Genomic DNA, 7380 nt, shown 5'->3' on the forward strand with positions numbered 1-7380 from the left:
ATGGCACCTCGTCTTGTAGTTATAATAACCGCCATCGTTTTTCTTCTCCTGGCGGAGGCGCTTCCTACCACGGCGGAGCAATGCAACGCTAGGGATGAAGGCTGTCGGGACAAGGCGGAGTCGTTGAAACTTAAGGTAATAGCCATATTCAGTATTCTTGTTACGAGCGTGATCGGAGTTTCGATTCCCCTGTTCTCCCGGTCTGTTCCCGCGCTGCGACCGGACCGCGACCTTTTCGTACTCGTGAAGGCTTTCGCTTCCGGCGTGATACTCGCCATAGGTTATATACATGTGCTGCCGGACTCTTTTGAAGATCTCACTTCGGAGTGCCTGCCGGAACGTCCGTGGCGAAAGTTTCCGTTCACCACTTTCATCGCCATGTTATCCGCGATTCTCACTCTCGTCGTTGATTCCTACTCCATCAGTTTCTTCAAGAAGAAGCTCGCTGCCACTACCGCTAACGGTTCCGCTTCCCTTGAAGCCGGAGAGAGGAAGGAAGGGGAAGTATGCGGTCATGGTCATGGACAAGATGTGCCTGCACATGCAGATAGAGATGCAAATATCGTGGATGCCGGACAGTTGTTGAGGTTTCGTGTTGTGGCTCAGGTGTTGGAGTTAGGGATTGTGGTGCACTCAGTGGTGATTGGTTTGTCAATGGGAGCTTCGATGAATCCATGCACGATTAGGCCTCTCATTGCTGCGCTATGCTTCCATCAAATGTTTGAAGGAATGGGCTTAGGTGGTTCTATACTTCAGGCTGAATATGGAACGAAGGTGAAAGCTATAATGGTTTTCTTCTTCTCAACTACAACTCCATTGGGAATTGTATTGGGGATCGCATTGTCGAATGTTTACAGCGGAAGTAAATAAGAAGTTTTAAATAAATTAAAATATTAAAATAATAAAAATAAAAAATTTTAATTTTGAGGATATAATTGTCATTTTAAAAGGATATAATTGACATTTTAGAAAATTGGGGAGGTGGAGGAAGAGATGTGTGGGGGTGGAGGGAGCAACACCCTACTTTTCAACATTGAATAATGAAACAAGGGTAAAAGAAAGATAATTTCTTAACCAGTAAATTTCTTAAGAAATATTATCAGTTATGTTCTCTATTACTTTAATATCATTTATTATTAAATGCAAAATTCATCAAATAAATAGAACTTACACTTCTAATTAACATGTCTTATTCAATAATAAAAGTGGATACAATGCGCTCATTTTAGATTATAATAACAAAACAAATTATTATAATTATTAAAATAAGATATATTATTATATTTTAAAAAAAGCATTATAAATAGTTGTAAAATATATAATTCTTATAATTTCACCATAGTTATTTTTTATAGTACATAATTGATTAAATTTAAAAAACAACTAAAAAACTTAAATAGCAAAAGAATAAAATGAGATATGCCAATATAAGACTAAAATTAAAAATAAATCTACAAACAATACAATTAGAACCATCACAACAAGAAAATTTCTAAAGATCAACCAAAAATGAATATAAAAAAAAGTCAAAACTTAACTAAAACAAAAAATAAAACACACCTTAAACTTAAATAAGTGATTGTATATTGCTGACACGTGGCAGTTTGGATGATATCTAAACACATTTAAAAATTGAACATCTGATAACATGTAGAAATATTTAAAGTTTATAATAGTTTACCATGTTTTGTAAGTATTTGTAACAATTATAAAAGTTGTAGGTTTATGTATATATAATGTAATGTTTTAAAAATTATTGAAGTATTTAATGTATAAATTGATTTATATGGTCTTGTAATATATGAATGAGAAGAGTAATTGAACACTTCAATAATTGTGCACACAGTGCATACCTCAAGCGACTGATACATCTAGCAATCAAACACTTCAATAAACTGATTAGGTAGACAACTCTAAATCCAAAATCCAACAGAAGGAATACAGAAAGATTTTTGTAAAACATACAGAAAAATGATATTTTGACTCAGATTTTTAGTTTTACAATCTTTTTTGTAATTTTATAGGACACTAACAACAGATCACAGACTAATAATATAACAATCAATCACAATGGTAATTTTTATAGCCGACTATTATTCTTTTGGCTTAAAACAAAACATAAACCATGATCACAATTATGCTATTTATTATGCTATCAGGTGGCAAAGATGACCATTTATAGGAAACTCACAGCAGAGAAAATATGAAGCTCGCTGTTGATACGATGGTATGATCTTCATTTCTCTGAGTTTCTCCACCCAAAATCTGATACTCTTGAAGGTATCAACATGCCCAAAAAATCCATATTCTCTACTCTTGTTCATGCTAGATACATGTTGAAACTTAAAACGTAGCACCGCTTGTAGGGCGTCAAAGCAGGTTATTTCCTCCAATACGGTGTTGTGAAGCTCGTATTTCTCCACGATCTCCTTCCAAACGCAACCCTTATCACGCATCAGCTCCACCAAATCAAACCTTTGCGTTTCGTCAAACGCCACAAACTCCACATCGAAAACTTCACACAGCAACTTCCACATGCTCTTCCACGTGAAAACGTCGCCGTTTGTGCAATTGAATGCTTCGTTTTTAGCTTCAGGGGAAACCGCAGCCCACACGTGCTGCTGCGCCAACACTCCGGCGTCGGTCATGTCACAGAAATGCTCCCACGTGTACTTCGTCCCCGGGTACCGAAACGCCAATCCCACGTGGCGACAAATCACAGCGTAGGTTGCTAGCGTGAGCAGAGAGTTGTATATACTCCTGGACGACGCTCCTATTATAATAGAGGAGCGGTGCACTGAGTACGTGAGCGATGGCACGAAAGATGCAACGAGATTCTCGAGCGCGTAGTAGAAGTTGGGGTAAGGGAGCCTCGCCATGTTCTCGTGAAACGGTGGATCGTGGGAGATGAGTTTGGTGGAGAGGAGTGGATCGAAAATTGGGCCCATGTAGTGTTTGGTGCCGGTTTGAACTGTCACATGGGCTAGCTTTGAAGGTGTGCAAGATTTGAGGGCGCTGAGAACGTTGAAGAGCATGGTTTCGTTGATTCTCACGTTGGCTTCTTCATCTACACGAACCTGCAAGCTGATCCAGAATAGGTGGGTGACTTCACTCGCAACCGGTGAAAGCTTGGCGCGTGTGTCGGAAGAGTCGACAGCGTCAAAGGTGATGAAGTGGTCGACTGTGGAAGGAGGGAACCAACTGGGCGGGGGCCTGCGAGCGGCACCGTAAACTTTCCATGGGCCTCCGGGACAGTTGGGCTGCTTGAGGGCTTGGGCTAGACTCAGCCCAGCCATCCCTGTGGCACCGGCTACCAGTGCTACAAAAGTTTGGGATTCCATCACTGCTGTTCTCCACACCAGGAAGAAATATTTTTGTGTGGTTGTGTGTAACAGCTGTCGGTTGAATTTAAAGAAGGAAATGTTGTAACATGAATAATGTTTTCTATATTCTTTTTTGTTGGAGTGTTTTTTCTGATAAACAATCCTGGCTCCTGCTACCTCCGTCCGGAAACACTCTTCTTTCACAGATCGGTCCTTCTCCCTTCGTTCTCCTCGCACCTCTTCGTCACACGGGTTGACCTGCAGCAAACACTCCGACGCTCAAGTCAGAATGGACTTTTGCAAGTCTATATAATTATCAAAGAACAAAGAGTTACATTCTCCTTTGACTGCTATTTATATGATTTCAGAGAATATTACCCATTAATTCATCTCTTAATGACTTTCAATGCACACTTTAAATACTCGACAATGACTGTTACTTCATTAATTACACATTCATGAGCATTCAACTGTTGTCTCCAGTCCACAGTTTTATACACCTGCCTGATCAGACATGTTGTGCTTAAAGATCCGATCGGACATATCACACTGGGACATCCGATCGGACATATTAGCCTTGCTTCCACCAGCTCGGCCTTATCCAAAGCTTCCCGGTCGGTTGCCCGCCCTTAGTAGTAATATATATATATATATATATATATATATATATATATATATATATATATATATATATATATAGGAAAAGTATAATGTTCTTCCATCACAATACTAAAAAATAAAAAGGGGAAAAAAGTTGCATAAGAAGGTTATTAATTGACATTTGGATATTTGATTGAATAAACAGTACTAAAGAAGTCACTAGGACAAGAATCCAAAGGTTTGTCGAATGAATCAACTAGAACTAAACATTATCACTTCCCACTGTTTGGGTATGTCCTACACTCTTGACATGTTTTGTCTTGTAGCACGAGAGGGAGCTCCACACTGTAATATCATGAAATTTGTCGGGTGGCCTCGCTTTGTTTCTAGCCACACGACGAAGCTCACGCAATGTAAAAGTAAGGAAGCTTACCTTGATGATGACCAAGAGGTATAATATTAAAACAATCATGTATGTATTGTATGTACATGTTATATCTTATATTTTTATGTCAATTTAATTATAACTTAATTATACCTTGATCAACAATGATAGATTAATTTGTAATTATCATTTATCATTTAATTTTTATTCTATAACCGATCAGACATTTGATTAGATGATCAACCACATTCAATTTAAGTATGATCACAATTATACTATTTATTTACTCATGCTTGGTGGTGTCCCGTAACAGTCTGTTCTCCACACCTGGAAGAAACTGAGAATTTGCGTATTGGTACATTTTTGTTGACAAATCTGACGGACCACAGATTTAAAGACACGATATTGGATGTACTGATTGACTTTAACACACTCATCGAAACATTAATATCCATCCTAAGGCTGATAATTAGGTTGTAACATAAATCATTGGTACCTTAACCCTTTAAAGAGAATGCCCCGTCATTAAAAAAATTGCACAATTTTAGAAGGAGTATTTTGTTTTCTTACCGATATTAAATTAAATTTTGAAACTGATATAAAGTTTATCCGAAAAAATTCTCATATGAAGTACCAAAATCAATGTGTTATTAGTTTAAAAATGATACAATTAATTTTTCACAACATTTTTCTCTAGAGTAAAGATACATGGAAATTTTTAAAGATTATTTCCTTCTTCTTATGGGCAATATTTGATTAAGAGCTCGAGATTAGCATATAGTCATTAACAAGCAAGGGGATGATAAACAATATGTATGAGAATAAGAAATTAATTAGCTTATAGATTTTGAAAGATATATAAAACCAACATATTGGGAGAAACGTAAATAAATATTGTCTTTTTAGAACTTGTAGTGTAACCTAAGTAAGGAGCCTTAAATATTAAATATTTTAATGTTAAAAAATTTAAAGTATAAATAGAAATCTCATTAAACAAATTTCATTTTTAAGTTACACGTCTTTTTATAAATTGTTTTTCTCTAAAAATTTTACTTTTCTGTAAGTTTTTCTTGTGTTGGATCATCTGTTTGAAGATCATAAGGTGACAAAGTGATCATCGCTATAAAGTCTTGAAGTTTATCTAAATAATTATTGCAAAATAATAAATTAATTTTTACTCTTTTATCTAGTTTTCATTTTTTTAATGCATGTGATCAATCTTCCATTACATTTATCTTATTATTATTATATTTGTTTTACTGTTATAGTTATCTTGCTATAACTTTAACGGTTTATGTATGCTTTATGTTTAATTATTTTAGTTTTATTAAATATTTGATTAATTATATTTGATTTATCTTATTATTATTATTATATTTGATTATTTTTTATTATTTTAGGATGTTATTATTAATGTTTTTAATTGAATAAATTAATATAATATTATATTTACATGTGAAGGTAACGAAGTGGTTAAGGGGAGGGAACCAACTGGGCTTCCCGTAAAGTTTTCATGGGCCTCCGGAACAATTGGGCTGCTTCAGGGATTGGGCTAGAGCCAGCCCACTGACACCAACTACCGGTGACACATTAGCTTGTGGTCCCATTACAACCTCGAAAGCCAGAACAACGTGAAGGAGGAACAGAGACAAAATTACTGTACTAATTTTCCATGTTGTGTTTATTTGATGATATCTACTTGTTAGTTTTGCAAGATGTCATTTGATAAAGTATTGTTTGACACGATGCTCAAAATATTTGCATGCACCAATCCAAGTGCTACCTCTGTATATAGACAGGACCCTGACTCATCCTTTTACCACTATTTTAATTTCTTAGTTTCCATATTCTATTCTATTAAAACTTTTCTACTTTCTGTCCTTTTAAATCAAATTGAATTAAAATTAATTTACTAAAAACTACTAAACTTCATAATAATTATTTATTATAATTTGAGATGTCTAATGATACGAGTCATCAATTATCATTTTATTTTCTAATATTTTAAAAATACAACTTGTTAATTAAAGTTTAATAACGATTTGATTTTAATATTTTTAAAATTTGAAATTTAAACCGAATCAACATAATTAGGAATAGGTTTAATAGTTTCAGATAAATTGGATCCAATATAAAAATCTGTTTAAAAACTGCATACTTTTGTCATTAAATGAAATAAACACCAATTTTATCGCTAATTGCCTTTTATAATTTAATAAAAAGCTATTTGATTTTATCATAAAAATAATAAAAGCATATACTACAAATTTAAACAAATCATTAGATTCAGTTGACTTAATTCAGATTAAATTTACTTAAACTAAAATTTTAACTGTTTGTTTAGATGAGGTAATTCTAAAAAGTAATTCAATAAATCTAAAATTATTTGAGTAGTTTGGATGAAAATATTAAAAGAAATTAAAATTTAAAAGTTTATAGTTAATGAATGAAAATTTCACATCTAGTAATATTTACAAGACACGTAGTACATACACATATAATTTAACTAATATGTCTTTTAAGTTTAATTTTAAAATTTTATATTTTAAAACTAATATTTTGATAGGAAATTTTATTTTAGAAGAAAAATTTAATTGCTTTATTTAAACAAGAAAATAAAACAAAATATTTTATTTGTTCTATTCTTAAATAAAACATAAAAAAAGTGGTAAATCAAGATAATTAGTTTAAATTCTAAAGTTGATCCAAATCAATAAGATATTAAACTATTTAATATTTTTAATTATCTTAGATCATCTGTTTTATTGGATTTGATAGACTTCTTCGATAAAGGTTAAACAACTCTGTTTACTAATACTTACTAATAATTATTACTTATCAATTTAAATTACAGAAAATAAATATTTTTCCTATACTATATAACTTAAAATACTAGTTAAATATATAAACAAATATAAAAGATAAAAGATGTAAAATGTATATATTAATTTCATTTTATGATATGAAAGTATATATTTCGTTAGTTAGTTTTAAAAATATAATCCAAACTGCACAAATTACTGGAATGGTGGTTTTTCTTTAATCTCAAGCAAACTGATCGAATACAACATG

General features: G+C 33.1%; 2 pseudogenes; one reads left to right on the top strand and one right to left on the bottom strand.

Annotated features, from left to right (window-relative positions):
- Positions 1 to 870, top strand: LOC124842299 (fe(2+) transport protein 2 pseudogene; annotated as a pseudogene).
- A 1041-nt stretch (positions 871 to 1911) lies between these two features.
- On the bottom strand, positions 1912 to 3422 carry LOC124839932 (3-oxo-Delta(4,5)-steroid 5-beta-reductase pseudogene; annotated as a pseudogene).
- Between the last annotated feature and the right edge of the window lie 3958 nt (positions 3423 to 7380).

Source organism: Vigna umbellata, chromosome 1 (genome assembly GCF_029865625.1).
Source record: "Vigna umbellata cultivar VRB3 chromosome 1, Vumbellata_1.0, whole genome shotgun sequence".
NCBI lineage: Eukaryota > Viridiplantae > Streptophyta > Magnoliopsida > Fabales > Fabaceae > Vigna > Vigna umbellata.